Source organism: Plectropomus leopardus, chromosome 9, assembly GCF_026936395.1.
Source record: "Plectropomus leopardus strain MGB_pleo_1.0 chromosome 9, ASM2693639v1, whole genome shotgun sequence".
NCBI classification, from domain to species: domain Eukaryota; kingdom Metazoa; phylum Chordata; class Actinopteri; order Perciformes; family Serranidae; genus Plectropomus; species Plectropomus leopardus.
In genome coordinates, this window is record NC_142184.1 from 16832805 (window position 1) to 16850839 (window position 18035).

The 18035-nt window shown below is 39.8% G+C and overlaps 1 protein-coding gene across 2 annotated transcripts in view; it reads right to left on the reverse strand.

The window, feature by feature from the left end:
• tp53inp2b (tumor protein p53 inducible nuclear protein 2b) overlaps positions 1–17146 on the reverse strand; it is a 56574-nt gene extending 39428 nt beyond the window's left edge. For both annotated transcript variants that reach the window (XM_088082092.1, XM_088082093.1), the window contains exon 1: positions 16992–17146. The gene's annotated coding sequence lies outside the window, so the exon portion shown is untranslated. The remainder of the gene's footprint in view (positions 1–16991) is intronic.
• Between the last annotated feature and the right edge of the window lie 889 nt (positions 17147–18035).

Consider the following 18035-nt stretch of genomic DNA (forward strand, 5'->3'; position numbering starts at 1 on the left):
CTGCACTTACATAGTTGAAGGATAATTCACCCCAAAATAAAAAAATACATATTTTTCCTCTTACCTGTAGTGCTATTTATCAAACTAGATTGTTTTGGTAGGTGTTGCTGAGTGTAGGAGATATCGTCTGTATTACTAACCAGGCTTGTGGTGCTTAAAGCCCACCACTGAAAAGAAAAAAAAAGAAAATAAGGAAAAACTCAACAGCAAAGTCTCTTTACAAAAATCAACTCCTGGTTACTCGAGATAATCCACAGATCTTGACATAAACAGTTTTAACACGTTTTCATTCCAACTGATCAAATACGCTTTGTCAGTTGACCTTCACGTCTAAATATAAAGCACTTGGTTTCCTCCTGCGTCTGTTTTTTACAGTCTGGGAAGTCGTTATCAATCCATACTTGTCATATGCATTGTGCCTTTTCAAAATACACTTTTGTTTTCACAGGAAATGTACAATTTTCTGCTCATTAGCTGCACACAGACTTATTCAAAATACATTTCAAACGTAGGTAAAACACCTTATTTTTTACATTTATTTCCTTAGGGAAGACAAGCATGTGGCTAGGTTTAGAAAAACATGGTTTGAGTCAACATTCGCATGGGAAGCAAACAGCAGGTTAAAGTCCAGTGTCTGTGGGATCCATCCACCTCCCCTAGAGCCATTTTCTGCTCTTTTTGTCATGTTGACACCGGCAGCATTTTAAACTGCCACAAAAGGTGCCCTCTTGCATTGATGTCTGACTCTGAATTGCGGACAATGAAGAGATATATGAGTTGGGGAATAGAACAGGCTGGCAGATCAATGTAAGAACCATATTCTTTCTACCAAACTACTCCTGCCAACAGTATCACTGCACAGTGTTGCAAACTATTTTCCAATGAAAGTAGCTCACACTATCTCCAAAATCGCTGAATGATGTCACATGCTCATTTGCACATCGGTGATGCCATCCCACATTAATGGAAGCATTAAAACTTTGCCAGAATTAGATTTAACAGAAAAATGATCGACAAAACATTTAATTGGACTGAGCGCTATGGCACTGCAGTGCAACATGTTCTTGCACTTCCATTGCAGAGAGTGTGAGCTTCACCTTAACCATAGAAACTCACTGCAACTGAACTCCCACTGCGAGCAGCGTCTCCTCTCTTCCTGTCTATCACAAACCACCTGCATTGCACAAGAGGAGAGAAGGGGAGAACCCATGCTGATGGCAAAACAGCCGTGGACTGTGATTTCTCTAAGCAGCATGCGTGGTGATGAATAACAATATATATTTCTCTCTTTTACTCCTGATGATCTGAATAAGTCATTAAATTAGTCGCTACTTGCTTTTTAGTAATAAAGTGGCCAAGAGGGCCTGAAAAGTCGCTACATAAAGGGACAAAGTTGCCAAGATGGCAACACTGCACAGAGGTCAGCGTGCATGCACTGCCAGCTCACCTCGCACCACTGAGCAAGCTAATGTTGCAGCTCAGCTGAGGAGGACACCATTAATGTTTTCGCACTGACACAATAGGCCTCTCCTCCATGAGTAGATGCATGCAACCCTCTGAGGAGTGATACAGTTGGTGGGTGTAGCTCAGTAGAAAGAAAATAGACCCTAAATGAAACTGCTCACAACAAGGTCTGTGGATTATCTTGAATAAGTGGGTCATGATTTCTGGAAAGAGACATTGTTGTTGATTTTGTCAAATGTTTTTAAAAAAATGTTTTTTAGGCGCTTTGAGCACCACAACCGAGTGCCATCTAGTCCCATTATTTTGGAGAGAAGGCAGACATCTCTGTGGCCAGCATCTCCAAAAGTCTGCATTCTGGTTCTGATTTTGAGGAGTTCCTGTTCCTGTTTATGAACTTGTTGTTGTTTCTAGTCTTTGCACCAAAACACCAAAGCAAAATTGGGTATTTGAAAACCCACTTGGCACTAAAGCAGATTCTGATTCTGATGCAGGAACAGCAGTTTATCCTTTTACTACACCACATCTCAAAGACAAAAACCTGTACTTTCACTACATTTACCTGACAACTTTAGTTGCTGAAAAGATTAAGCTTTTCTGTCAAAACGAATGTTTGAATAAAATAATGCAACTAAGTTTGAATGCAGGACTTTTTCTTGTACTGGAGTATTTGTATTATTTCTTAATTTATTTCCTGTTTAAACTGCTTCTTCCATCATCACACTTCATCATGCACAAGGAGGACAAATAGAGGTAAACAATGTCACATTGACATTGTTGAATGTCACACATCTCTGAGTCTGATCTTGCAGGCTCCCGCCATCTGGTATAATATATCTGATTAATGTTGCGTAATGCAGCATAGTTTACTGTGTGGTGGTACACTAGAGGAGACATGCTCCATGAAGCCGTTATTTTATCAATACTTACTGTTACATGCTCGTTTTTCATGGTTTTTCAGCAGTGGGAGGTTAGAAGTTGGTTTACTTTCCAGAGCCATGTTTCAAAAGCGTAACAACACAGCCTCACAACGCCCACATTTGCTGTGTGAAGCAAAGTGATTGTGGCTGCATTAGTGGTAATGTGACCGTGGCTTAACACACTTCATTTCACTGATTAGCACACCTTCGACCAGAAAGAGAGGCGGAGCAAGTTAGTTGAATACAGGGGCTGCTTGAAAGGACAACCTTTGATTTGCTTAGAGCTGTTGATTTATAAGGAATCAGTGAAATATGTAAGTGATATCCTACACATTTAGAAATGCCAGTGGCATAAAAAGTCTACTGAACAGACCTACCAGGCCCGAGCCCATGACCCCCTTGGCCATCACTTACAAAGTGTCACTCAAATTAACATGTACTAACCAGGAAGAGGATGCAAATAGAGACAAAAAGTAGCAAAACAACCGGAAAGAGATACAAAATCACCTAAAAAAACCCAAAACAAAACAAAACATGACTTCAAAAAGACACAAAACTACTACAAAAGGTACAAGACAACTACAAAGTGAGGAAAGAGGATGACAATGAAAAATAAAATGACTACAAAAAAACACAAAATAAATAAAATGACTAAAAAGAGGCATATAACTAAAAAAATGCTGCAAGGAGACACAATATAACTATAAAAAGGAGCAAAACAACCACAAAGAGATACAAAATCTCTGTGAAATGGCTGCAACAATACAAAATAGCTACAAAAAGACACAAAACAACTTCAAATTTCATCAAAATAATACAAAGAGACACAAAATGAACAAAAGACAGACAATTCAACTACAGAAAAGGACAAAACAACCACAAAGAGACACAAAATGACTATGGAAAGGCACAAAATGACTTAATGGAGACACAAAATGGCTAAAAAAACAAAGAGCCCCCCCACCCCCACCAAAGATGCAACTATAAAGAGATTAAAAAAAACGACAAAAATGGGACGAAACCACCACAAAGACTGTGTCTCTGGCTCATATGTAGGAGAGATAGAAAGGCTTTTTGCATATCTGTGCCCAGGGGCCCATTGTCTCATAATCCGCCCAGGGTCAGTGGCATCTACTGTGATGCATTTCAGCTGTGAGCCAGCGGGGCTTAAATGTGGTGCAAAAAAAGAAGTGTCAGGGCCAAATGTGCACAAACCACACACACAGTGAGGCAGGCAGTGGCCAGCAAGTCGTGACATGAGAGAGTACTGACAGAGAGTATGTGGAGAGTACATACTGGGGGGATGTTACTGAGAAAGCAGGTGTCAGAATAGATATAAAAGAATGAGTGACGCAGTGAATTATAATAATATGAGGGGGGAGGGTATCAAAATAGGAAGACTGCTGTTTTGCTTGGACCTCTGGATGAGTCTGTGTTTCACTTGGCAGCTGAGAGCAGAAAATCACTTATTTTCCTTCTTCATTTATCCCTCTCTTCTCCCTCTCTTGCCTCATGTTGTGTCATTTTTTCTCCCTCTCCACCTCTTATTTACCACAGGTATTCAGGTATTTGCCCCCAGGGTGCTGCTGGTGGTGCTGAGAGGTGCAAGGTGCACTTTTGTCCTCCTGTCAGGGCCTGTGTGGGCCTAGGGGGGCACCAGCCATAGAACGGGGACAGTTCTATTGTCCCAAAACATTCCAGTCAATGAAGGATATGGTAGGGAGCAAGGGAGGGGTGCTGAGTAGGGGGGGCCAAGACGGGTGGAGATTTGAGTCACGGATCAAGAGTTTGTGTGTGTGACTGCAGAGAGCACAGATTGCCTCCCCTTTTCTCCCCTCCCGTCTTGTCCCGTCCTGTCCTGTCCCTTGAGGAGCCGCAGGGCAGGCGAGTGCACCTGCCTGAAATCCACACCCCAGGGCCAGACGCCTATCTCCCCCGATCTAGGTTTTACAGAAACACTGCATGTGCCACACACACTGGTGTCCACTTACACTCATTTAAAAAGGAGAGGGACATCAAGTTGTATCATTCCGTTAATTGCAGATTAAAGTAGATGTGGAGAAGATTGAATCTTGCAGTTGTGTTTTATCATCATTTCAAAAATATTGCTTAATTTTTGCAGGAATCTGTAATGGAAACCTGCCAATGGTCACCATCACCCTCTTACACACACTCTTTTTCTCTAGGCCACATTCGCCACACATATAATGTGGCACCGAAATGGGGCACCAAAATCTGCGACATGATTCAGTCCAGTAGGTAGCTGTTTATTAGGAACCGGTGCCATAGTAGCACCGTGTTTCAGTACCCAACCGAAAATGATTGTGATTGCCATATTAATTTAATTGTTATTGTTTAGAAAGGGCTGCTGGCATGTATGTTTTATGTCACTCTAGAAGTAGACGCTGTTGTGATATATATCACTCCCATCATGCCTCTTTTGATCCACAATGCCGCCATGAAGTATTGAATAAGAATTTATCAAAAGGAGACAAGAAAAAATTGGTCTTACAAAAAAGGGGAGGGAGGATGATGAGAAAATGATCTCAAAAAGGTCCAGAAAACTATATTTATGAATATATAAAGTCTATATTTAAAACTGTGTCATATAAAAAAAATAATGAAATAAAATTTGTGCTAATTTTGGACTTGTTAAGTTGCACATTGCCTTCTCCAATGTTTTTGAAAGAAATCAAACTAATTTGCTCAGGTTTCAAAGGGTTAGTCAGTAGAGTATACTTAATGTAATGCTGAAATATGGAGTTTTAAGGAACAACTGTGAGCCTGGACACAGATGCAGCTGTTTCCTCTCATATAGTCCTTCAACAAATCCTTTTTGAAGATAATCAGCAAACTCACCTAACTGTGAACTTGCTGTGGAACTGTTTGCTCCCTTTTTTTTCTACAAAACAACAACCCACATGATCCACAGAGAGCATGGAGACACTTAAGCCACTGTGCCTGAAAAACAATAATTAATTACATCCAGAAACTCACTGCTCCTTTCTCTCTGTCACGGTTACCAGATCTCCACACAGAGCCCTTGCATGTGTGGTGCTCAGTATCCCCTCATCTCTCACATAATGATCACATTACTTTGTTGCAGAGCGGAGCTTGCCATGTTTTCTTTGGCATAACAAGAATCGCGGTTTGTCATGGAGAGCAGATTCACATTGCATGAGAGGCTAGTTGGTTTAACATTGCATGTCAGAACACATGGCCAGGCTGATGTGCATGCTTGTGTGTGTGTGTGTGTGTAACTGGACCCTCTTGTGCAAGTAGGGACAGGTGTGTCACCACCTGACCACACCCCCAGGCCACACGGCACCTCCTGTCCCGAACACCTGTCCCCTTCGTCTGTGCAAAGACCTGAAAACCTGCCCTCTCCCTCTGTCTCTTTCTCTCTCTCTCTCTCACTCTCTCTCTCTCTCACACACACACACACACACACACACACACACACACACACACACACACACAGGCTTAGGTTTGTCTGGGAGGAGGGCAGGTTGCTGGGCTGTGACGGAGCGAGGGGATCAGATCAGGTGGTCTGGCAGCGAGTTTGTCTTGAGTATCTACACAGCTGTCCCTCTGAAACTAAAACTTCATCTAAGTGTCCGCTTCAAACTTCCTGTCTGTCCTACATCATGGTGTCATCTCTGCGGTGACATCGCTGCAAGCTGTTGCTTCAGACCGTTACATCCCCGTGGCAACAGATGGGAAACTTATTAAAACATATAATCTCTCTATGTGCAACCATGGCAACAATTTCATTTTTTATTGGCTAATCAAAGATAAGATCCCCATTATTCATTTTGTTATTTAAGGTCATGTGTGTTATGATTTTCCATTGTGTAACTGTCTTTTTTGCCTCTAAAAATTAGCATTATTTTGAAAAATCCAATTCACTGGCACACAGTAAATATGCTTTATTCTAACACTAGTTTTGGTTTTTAATGTGCTAGCATCTTTCGGTTTCCCGTTTTGAATGACAATTAGAGACTACCACTGTCTTCTGTAATGGGGGTGGGGGTGGGGGGGTACTTCCGCTCATGCAGGTGCTGAGATGTTGCTGGTTGGCCGTCAGTTTGGTTTGTTCATGTGCAATTTTTTTTGGCTAATTTGGCAATGTGAGGCGATGCAGCAAGAAGCTTTCATCGTCAAGTTCTCTAATGTCCATTTGGTGTGTCTGGGCCTTGAGCATCTACTCTGACTGCCTAAACCTAAGGATATAATCCTAAAGACTTATGTTTCTATTTAATATTATAACAAGCTTTTTCACGTGTAAAATAATTTGAAACCTCACACCACCACTGCGAAAGAGATAAATGCATTTCATCTGAAAGAATAATTCAAACATGAACATAAGAACGTGACAGGTGTGCCACTTTTGATTTAGTTCCAACAAATGAGGTAATACGTCTTAACCGAGGCTTTTATAACTGGTGTGATCATATGACCGACTGTGTTGCTCGGCCTGTTGGGCTCCTTTCAAGTGATGTCACTGTGTCCTCAGATCCTAACTCAAGTTGGTGAGTAAAATGTTATCATAACTTATAAACTGGTGTGTGTGTGTGTGAGTGAGAGAGAGAGAGAGGGAAAGAGAAAAGGAGGGAGAGGTCAAAGCAGCCTGAAGGCCATTGTAAATTCCTCGCTGGCTCAACCAAAGACATTCTTCTCTGCTGTTTTTCTTTCTAATCTCTATGCTCAGATTACCAGCTAGAGGGCCCGGCCAGATGAGAGGAGCACAGGGTGGCATGCATGCACGCACATGTGCCCAAACAAGCACAAACACACACATACAGCGCTATTACAGACATGCTGCTCTCTATTAAAAAGCACTGCAGCATGCTGTGGATGCTACAGAGCACTCATGGAAGATATCAGTTCCACCTGGTTTGTCTGTGTCACCGACGCTGAATTTGGTTTCACACAAATGAAACAAAAATACACAAACACACTGAAGTCATTACCTGAGAGCTTGTTTTTTTTTTAAACTCAAAGAAAACAACCCCCTATGGAGAATACTAGGAGGATTCCCACATGACACACACACACAAACACACACAAACACAGCATTTGAAACTAGAATCTTCCCTTAAAGCTTTTCCAGATGTGCCCAAATCAGTTTCACTGGAATGAGATTCACCTTTAGATTTGATAACAAATAATCGGTAAAATAAATACAGCTGGTGCAGTTAAAGTTTTTATCTGCAGGATAAACAGTGTTACTGTAGTGTAAAATGTGAGCAGGCAGAGGTGAAGCAGGAAGAAAGTCAGTTTCATGCCAAAATGTTTCATATTATAACACATCATTGTGAATATACAGAGCAGAATTTCTTAAATGTCCAGTGTGTGAGATTTAGTGGCATTTAGTGAGGAGAATTTCAGATAGCAACCAGCTGAAACACTCCTGGTTAGAAATTCTTCAGTGTTCAGGAGATTTTTACTGGGAGCAAAATCATCTGCAGAGGTCCCTTATAAACCAACCTGGTGATTTAAATTAATAAAAGCACCAGCAAGTTTTTTTTGGATGAGCACCTACTCTCTATGCAGATATGAATGTCTCCTTCTAGGGTACCAAAAACACAATGATTCTTATTTGTAGGTGATTAGAAACTTAAAAAAAAAATCTAATTATATTATATTCAATATATGCCTATATATCCTAAATCCGACACACTGGACCTTCAAAGACAATCAGAGATTAAGCTTGATGTGATTCTTTCATTTTTTATTTTTCAAAACATGTTTCAGTGTAACTTTTTTGACAACCAGTGCAAAATATAATTTTTAAAAAGGCAGATGCCTGCTGATGTTGATTAGTGCTCAGTTATGTCATATATGATATGATATATGACAATTAGTTACACAAAAAGACATGTTTATGGTGTCCCTGAAGAGGTAAGGCCTTTTTGTGTGATTTAGGTTAAACATAGGGTTTCGTGCTTACTTAATGATCATTAAGTGCTGTCTTCTAGTGGAGGATGAGAGGGACATTTCAACAGGGCACAGCAAGTCTGCATGTAGAGCTGTCCGGAGTGGCTGCGATCAGCTCAGGCCGAGATCTGCACACTACTGAATGCATTTTTCAAGTTTCTCTGTGCTATTACAACACAAGAGGTCTATTTTGGTAGGCAAAGTTGGTTTCATAATCAAATAATAAGTGGTTGCAATGGAATTAGACCGTCTGCCAACAAGCAATGCTTGCGGGAAAGAGTCACAGTGGTTTGAAATGCATGCAGGGTCAGGAGATAATGTGCAGGGTGGTGGAGTAGCTATGTATAATGGAGTTACAAGATGATATCACATGTTACTGGGAAATCAAAGATAATACAAAAACATCTTTAAAGTATGGGTATGAGTCTTTCCTCCAATTTGATATCTTTCTATCTTTATTCTGTTTGTTTGTTTCTACATTCTTACCCAAACACAAAGCCTCTCTTTTTGAACTTCAACCTGAGATGGTGCAGGCAGATGGAACGGATGAAGAAAACAGGGCAGATTGTTGTAGCAAATACAGTAATGTTACAGTGATAGCTAGTCACATCTATATATCAATCTTGGCACTAGCATCAGCGTTTGGCTCTGACGGATCTGTATCCTTATTCAGTTGCATCTATTTTGACCTTTTGCCTGACCTCAGTCAAACTTTCATTATTTTACACTGGCAGTTAACACTCAGTACAGATCTCCCTTACTCCAGAAAGTCTTATGGACCAGCGTCAAATCATAAACTCCTAAAATCACTTGCAATTTATTATTGCATCACAAGCTGCCAGACCTTCATAGGTACAATTCCTTATTGCATGTGTCCTGATGATGCAGGAGACACTGTATTTTTCTTCCATTTGTGTGAATCCATACCCATCAGTTTGTAAGATGGACCTCCTCACACATTTTGTGTGCAGGGTTCATCTTTCAAAATTTCATTCAGTCATTTCATTTTCTCTTACACTCATTCTCTTCATATACACTCCATACTCAGTGCTCTGACTGTAATCATCTCTCACTGATGAACACAACTGCTATGCCGAAACTAGAGGTGGTGCCTCTATAACAGACCAAACGTTAGCCATTAGCTCTCATTTTCCCCTTTTTGGAGGAGTGGGGCGGCTTGTGCCATCTGGCTGGTGCCCTGTGCAACCACCTACAGGAAGATCCGCCACTGCATAAAGTATACCTCTTAATCAGTCTAAGTCACCTCGTGTCTCTCAGCCATGTTAGTAAATTAAGTTTTCTTAAAGAGTGACCTCAGCCTAATTAGTCGCTGTCCTATAAAAAACATGTATTTCCAAAACTTTCATGAGATGTTTTAGTCTTTGTGACGATGCAGTTTTCATGTAATTTAATAGAATTTGACATGGCTTACTTTGTTTAAAGTCCAGCTAAAGCAAAATCACATTACAAATAAATTATGCGTGTTAGAAAATACTTGTTGAAAAAATGTGCAAACACTGGAAAATGTAGTAGTAGTATTTAACTGTGGAGTTTGACCATAAAACTCAGGCCAACCCAATTTGGGTTGGCCTGACATCATGGCCTGGTGATGCACTGGAGCCATCCTTGTCATAAACCCTCCTCTATTATATAAAAGCGGACATTAACATTAGGGCACCTAGCATCAGCGTTATTTTGTTAACTTCTCGGCAAGTTTGCTACATCCCAAAAGCTGTCTTAGCTCTTGAGTCTAATAAATACATAAATAAACAAATCTTTCAAATGCCTCAATCACATGAACACAAGCAAGTGTGCTGTTGTAATGTAGACTGCGTGTGCTACTACTGGTAAGCTGCGAACTGCAGTCTGTAGCTGCATGGCGGTTGATTCATTGACCCGATGATTGTGCATGTTTGCACCTCTTGGTTAACTACTAACTTGAGTCTGTTACTACGGACTTTGAGACGTATGAAAAATGTCTCACCTTATAGAGGAAGGTCTCGTACTTAAAAATTCAGAATTGCTAAATTCTGTGATATCTGCTTTTTAATATCGCTCTTCTGCAGAGACAACTCTCTCTAGCCAGTCATGCACACACCCCTACAGATCCCAAACAGCTGGGTAAATCTTGCTCTCTGTCACAGTGACAGCGGATGAGGGGCTGAGGGCTTAGTTTAGGCACAGTAAGGTGCTCCAGCAGGGGGTTAGAGACCACTCATCACCAATCAGTCAAACCAGAATCAATAGAGGTCTTTATGGCCACAGATGTAATGTAACAGGTCTCCTTTAGATCTGACCTGTCTGTAATTAACAAAAAGAATGTCATTTCCATTTTGTTGGTAAACACGCCATGTCACACTTCCACCTTTCTGCCCCCTCCCTATTTTTTGTCCTACGCTGCAGTGCTACAACACACACAGACTAATCAACCCCAAAGTAACACCACATCAAAAGAAAACAGGGACTGACTGGGGGTTGGCAGAAGGGAGTGGCGAAGGAGAAAAAGAATGCACTAGTTAATTACCCACAACTCGACTCAGACCCCCACCTAAGCTCAGGTTTGGCTGAGCTGCTTGGCTGAACCAGCATGAGTCCTCACACTTCAACAGGTGTGCGGAGAAGAAAGAGGGAAAGGCAGTCAATGATGAAAAAGAAATGGGAAAAAAGGGAGTCTGAGCACCTGTTTTGGACTGCCATGCCTTCCTTTTTGCGGGCCAGGGCTTGCACTGCCCCGCCCAAAACAACACACTCTGGTCTCGCTGCCTGTTAAGCTATGTGAAGTAGCACTGGGTCAATTTACAGAGGTTAGAGGTATACAAGAATAAGTGGAAAAGTCAGGAATGACTAGTAATTATGGTCAGTAATTACCAATGGTTAAAGCAGTGAATCAAACTGAACTGCAGCCCCACAGAAATTCTTATGTTGCCTTTTAGTGGCTGATGCATGCATGAAGGAGAGATGACAAACTTAACACTTCTTGAGACACAAGCTTTTGTTTTGCATGCATTTTAAATTTCTCCTAGCTATTTGGGAGAAGTACGATCTGATCTGTATAAAAACTGAGCAGTGAAATGTGAGTAGTTTTGGAAAAAAATTATGCCCACACATGTGGACAATGGGTTTATTTTCAATAGTCACAAGTGTGTAATAAAGTAAAGAACAGCTTATTTCTTCTCCTACACACTGTTGTGCAAAATCATACTTGCAAGCAATGCAACAGTTGTTCAATGTTTTGTAACTCGGTGGGTAAGGGGCTGCTGTTCAAGTCAAAAAAAAATCAAAACTGTTTATTTCAATGCATGAACATGGCTGTGAAATGTTTTTTGCAAATAATGCAAAGCATCTAGAAGCCTTGTGCCAGACAGACAGTATACATGCAGAGGACAAATACTACAGAATGGCATTAAACTTAACATTATGCACTTTTAAGTGTCTTCGGTGCTGATTTAGTTCCTTTAATGGTTAAGCTCCTTCTTCTTGAAAGTTTTATGGTACTTTGTTCATTCGTTGTGCAGCAATAAACAAAGCTAATATGAGGAGAAGGTGCTGTTTTAACTACAGTGCTCCGACACATTTTCATCGACAAAATTTTTTAACTTTTCCATGATTTTTCAAGGACAAATAATAAAATTTTCATTTTGTACCGTGTCCTTATGATACTTTTCCACATACACAGGAGAGTCTTGTCAACCATAACAAATGCCACCACCAAACTATGTCACATATAATCTGCTTGGCTGTTGTTAGCCATGGAAAACAAGAACTGTGCAACTTTGCCATAAAATTTGCTGTATTTCACATTACATGTCTTTCGCTGTAACCAATACAAATTGCAATGCTGATGCTGAAATGACATTGGGCAAACCTAAGTCAACGCAAATTAAAGCTACTGCACGTCAACATTTAACTTCAACAAAATAAAATTGCTGGTATGTGACATGAAGTGCAAGGCTATCTACAGTTTTTCAAAACTTTCAATGATTATTACTAATTCCATGACTTGTCCAGGCCTGGAAAACAAGATTATGAAATTCTATGCCTTTTTCATGTTTTTCATGACTTTGGGAACTCTGTAACTATTTCAGGGTTATTCCTAATTTACTCTCCACACCTGAAGATACACACCCTGATCATCTGATCTGCAAAGGACTACAGTAAAAAGCATACCAGGAGTCTGGAGGCTCTTCACCTCTTCATGAGCCTCCCACCTCAAAATTACTCACACACACACACACACACACACACACACTACAACAGCATGCCTACAGAGCTCACTGTGGCTCATTAACCTCCTGGTGGGGGGGGTGGGGGTCAGGGGCATCAAAGTGGCAGGATCACTGCAGACTCACCCAGCAATCCTACCATGGGGGTCTGGAGCCGCAGCGTCTCACCCCCTAATGAGAGGCCATGACATGCACACATCCACACACAGTTTGACCCCTCAGGACCAGCTGGAAAAGAGAGTCTGACATGCCTGTCCCAACTCTCCTCCTCCCCCTCCGCTTCCCCCATTCCTCTCCCAAACTCCACAAATTCCAGCCACAAAGCAGCAGATCACAGTCACTACCACTGGCCACCCCAAGATACAGTTAAATCCAGAGGGGAACACACATTAGCAGGTACTGTGACAGCGGCCCGTCTGCAACATCCTGGACAGCGCTGAAGAAACATTGCCTTGTAACATGAAACTGCTTTATTCAGTCATTCAGTTATTCAGACCTCTCCTAATAATTCAGCTCCCAGTAAAAACCTCCTGAACAATTAAAAATTAGAGGAAATCTAGAAGAAGTATCAGCTGGTTGCAGTCTGCATTCCTCACCACTAGATTCCAATAAATCCCACTCAATGCTCTGTTAATGTCGAACTAAACTCAATACATTGTCCTTTTACATTCTATATTTAGTTGCCTAGTGTATTTTGGACCTGAGATAAAGACTGTGATGGCAAGCAGAAAGCTGAAATTCCAGTGACTTTTTGCAACAAGAATGGGATTCATTTTCACTTTTGTGAGGTATTATTAACAGGAGATGGATGAAAAAACAACAACATGCCTCTCTGTCAGTCAACACAACTGATGGGAAGAGACAAACACACTATAAGGTATGCGAGAGGGAGAGGGTGTGAGTCAGAGAGGGAAAGGAAAGGGAAGGAGGGGGGCTTTCTGACAGAAAGGCAAGTGCAGCAGCAGCAGGGTGAGGGAGGGGTGAGGGGTCCAGGGAAGAGGCACCTTGCAACAGCTGGTCTCAATTATCCGTGGAGGGGCGGCTGAGTGTACAGGAGCATGTGTGTTAGCAAGTGTGTGTGTATGTGTGTGTGTGTAAGGTTGAGGCATCACAGGGGGAGGGCTGAGACCACTGGCGCCAGGAGGGAGTAACAGGTCAGGGAGGATGAAGATTATAAAAATACTAGCAGGCAGTTGGCCTTGGTCCTGCCGACGTGAGTGGGAGTGTGTGTGGTGGTTATTCCTTGCCTGCCTCGGTGCCACAGGATGCGGAAGAGAGAGAGACACAGAGAGAGAGAGAGCCTGTAGAGAAATGAGTGTGGTGTGTTTCTGCTTGCATCCTGTGAGATAACCTTCCTGGTTCAATAACATGGGTTTATCACATGTTTTTATCAATCAGTTTTGCAGGAAATGAAATGTCTGCTAGTCTTGGATATCTTAAAAAATAATGTCTTAACATGTCACATCCAACATACAAATTAGAGAAGTTATTTATTTAATATTTAGCAGAGGTGTGGACTTGAGTCACAAGTCATAAATTTGATGACTTTAGAAGTGATGTGCCAAAGTTAAAACGCAATCTCCAATTCGACATTAACACAGTGACGTGACCTTACTTGGACTTCAAAATACTTGATACACGCCAATTTGATATGGGAAGAGAAAAATACAGACATTATTTATCCAAATTGAAATAAGTCAAAAATTGAGAAAAAACAACAACAAAAAAACAGTGACCCAATACAAAAACTAGCTGAGATAGTGAAGCCATAGGGTATCAAACTAAATCAGGAAGAAAGCATTCACACACTAAAGATTTTTGCACTTATTGAGTGTGCAGCTGCTTTTTTGAGATGTGCTACTCAAACTGAGATGAGTAAAATATGAAACTAATAAAAAAAAAGAAAAACATACAGAATTCATGCTGTCCTGGTATTGGTGTTATATGCTATGAATGTGCAATGTCAGCACTACTTTATTTATGAGTTTTACGAGTTCAACAAATAAATAGAAGTTTTCAAAAGTATGACTATTTTTTGTAAATTTAAAGTGAATCTAATGTTAAAATTTCAATCTGTAAAAATAAAGAGTTTTAACTTTAAAAGTTAGTGTTCAGGCTGCCTTAAAATTTAAGATGACTGAATTTGAGAGGACAAGTTGAGGTAATTTTGTAATGATTCAAGTTGTTTCCTCAAATTCAAAAGTCTATTTAAAATCTAAGACAGCTTATTAGCAGACAGATTATTTTTGCAGAGGATTTATTGAAGAATGCATTATGATCGTTTAGGTCTTAAAACTCAAAGGTTAGGACTTGGGACTTGTAAGTCTTGACTTGGCCCTTGATTGGAGACTTGGGACTTATTTGTGACATGCAAATCAATGACTTGACTCCACCTCTGATATTTAGGGATCAGAAGTTTTTTATAGTAAAAAAATATAACGAATGAAAAAGAAAAATCCCTGTAGAACAAGTTCACTTTCTAAATGGATATTAAGTACTCTACGTTATGATACATGTCCTATATTTTTATACAATCTGAAGGAACAGATTTGTGGTTTTGTTATGGGAAAGTTAGATGATTAAATGATCAATTATCATGAAAATAGTTTAGCTGAGTCTTCCAAGGCCACATACATGAGTGAATGACACCCTCTAGTGTCAAAGAAATGTTCCTACAAGAGGACGTGACATAAATGGAGCTTAACCCTCACACTAAGCAAGCACGAGCTTTTTTTCAACCTCTCTCATTAAATCTACAGTATTACAGGTCTTGGAAATGAAAAGTAATATTTACTCAAAGACAACAAAGACAATTTTTAACTTTTTCTCTCCTTTGCATTCTACAGTGTTCCTTGCAGTGCGGCAGAGGAGGGACAATAACACAAAATGCTTTTGGAGGGGACCCATTTACAGACAGCAAGGACAGGAGGGACAATTTCAGTAACCAAAAAAAAAAAAAATAATTGTGGGCTAGTATGGACATGTCAGTGTTATTTTAGGCATAAAAATTTGATCAGAGCAGGACTGAAACTGGAAATCATTCTAATCACTGACAAATCTTCATTATTTTTTCAATTAATAAATCAATCTTTCTGTCTATTAAATGCCTGAGTTGATCTACTTAGATAGCTTGACTTATTCTGCCAGTTTAAACTCAAAGGTATTAACCCCTTGAAACCTAAGTAAATTGGTTTGATTTCTTAAGGTAGAGAGCAACTTAACATGTGACCCAAAAACAGCAATAAGTTAGTAAAAAGTTACAAGAAAATCACCAGAAAATAAAATAAAAAACAAACAGAAAATTATGCAAAAAAGTGCAAAAATTAAAAGATATATGCATAATTTTTTTTCTGTAACATAATTCTAAACATACAATGAGAATGACTATAAATATAGTTTTTTGGAAATTTTCTCCCTAGTTTTCTGATAATTTTCTAATAAGAAGATGATAGTGAGAGCCATTGCTTTCATGAGTAGAGGCGAGTTTGTTTATATTCATATATATTGTTTGTTTGTAATTTGCAAAAAAAATAATTTCTAATTACTTTTTAACAACCCAGTTGACGCAAGAAGCACCTGGCCCACATGTGTTTTCACATGATCCAATTTTGGCCCCAATTCAAAAAAAGTTTGGACATCACGATCCTAAAGATTCAATATAATTTTTTTTCGCTTAAATTAGAGAATCAGAGGCTTTTTGCTGTATTTACTGTGTTTAAGTGGTTTACTTTCAGGACCTATCATCCCAGCTGAAAAAAAAAAACTGTTTTAAGTTGGATGACAAGCTTCATTGACCAGTTTAAGGTATGTTTTCAATAATTTTTGGTGGTTTAGCTGGTCATGCCAGCTTGTGATGGTCACTTTGAAGTTTCTGTAAAAGTGAAACCAAATCAATGTCCTTGAGTATGGAGAAATAACAGCAGCTTGACAGACTGGTCACAACAGTGTCTGGCTGGTGGCCCACCCAGCTAAACCATCAAAGACCAGCAAGAACTGGGTCAGGACCATCTGAGACCATCTGTATACTGATTCTATATTTTCAACTCCATTTATGCTTAGACCCTATGTTGTTCTTGTTGTTGTTTCATAAAACTGGAAAGCACTTAGAATTCTATTGGATTTGTCTGAAAGGTGCTGTATAAAAGAAATTTGACTGACTGATTGATCAGTCTCAGCTGAAAGCAATCAAAATCACCACCATAAGCTGGTTTAAAGCTGGGGGTTTTCCAGCAGGGGTTAGAAAGCTATGCTCTTAGTGGTTCCATTGATGCAATACATTTCAAGATCCAACTAATCAACTTTTGATGAAGGTCTAAAACATAGTATAAAAGTTAAAAAAGTGATGCTGAGAAAGGGCAGTGTACAGGAGCTTCTTTTAAAGATACAACCACCTCGACAGGTTCAATAAAAACTTCTATCACACAAAAAAAAAACCAAATAAACTCACCTATGATGCGCTGTCATAATCCTCAGATCCAGATTATCCAGATAGAAATGCTGCTGACACAGTTCTCACACACCAGTGGTTCTGATAATCCAAATCCAGTGAAATATTTTTTCCACATTATTACATCCACAGATGTCCATGAACTGATGTTGCATCATCACAAACTTCAGAATTTTCCACATATTCTCCAGTTTTTTGCTCAGCATGTGGATATGTGGACTGCTCACTGCCAAAATGGTGGCTGAACCCCGACCTTTTGATTGACAAGCCATTTAAACCAATACAAGCTTCCATACCTGCCCAATAGTCTGTAACAACCAACAAGAACCTGTTGTCACTTCCTAGGTTTCATAGCCAACCAATAGCTAGCAATTGGTCCAATGGATTATGGGTCTTGTATTCAAAGGCACTCCTGTTTTCTAAATACACATCTTTGTGTTGATTTGTTTTTCACTCATATTCAAACATTCAATACTTTGTTCGACCCTCTTTTTTTTGAAAAGCATCTGGACAAAACCTCAGAAAAACATGTAATTTTTTTTCTTTTGATATTGTTATCTACTTTGAATTTAGACCACTTGTTTTTTTACAGCTAATAAGTCCCAGTTGTAGTCATCTGCAGCATCTTTTTTTTATCAATAAAAAATATTCAGGCAAATGTAAAAAGAAACAAAATAAAACTTTTATTTAAGAGAGCTGAAATCAAGAGGTAAGGATGCATTATATCATCACGTCATTGGTATCTGCAGATTTTGGCTTTAACATGAAATATCAGAATTGGCCAACATGCTGATTTCTGCAGATGTCACTAAACGTAAATGGGGAAAATAGTAATTCTATTGATATCTTTATTAGTTATCTGCCATATTAGTTGTGATATATTTGTATGATGGATATTTGCAAGGAATCCAATATTGTGCATCCTTCACAAGCCGCAAAATGAAGCCAACAGTAAATGCCAAAAACTGCAGTTCTTTGAATGGCCTCTTGAGGCTGGTTCAAAAACAGAGTAAATCCCCATTGACGTCCATGTTAAATTCCCAG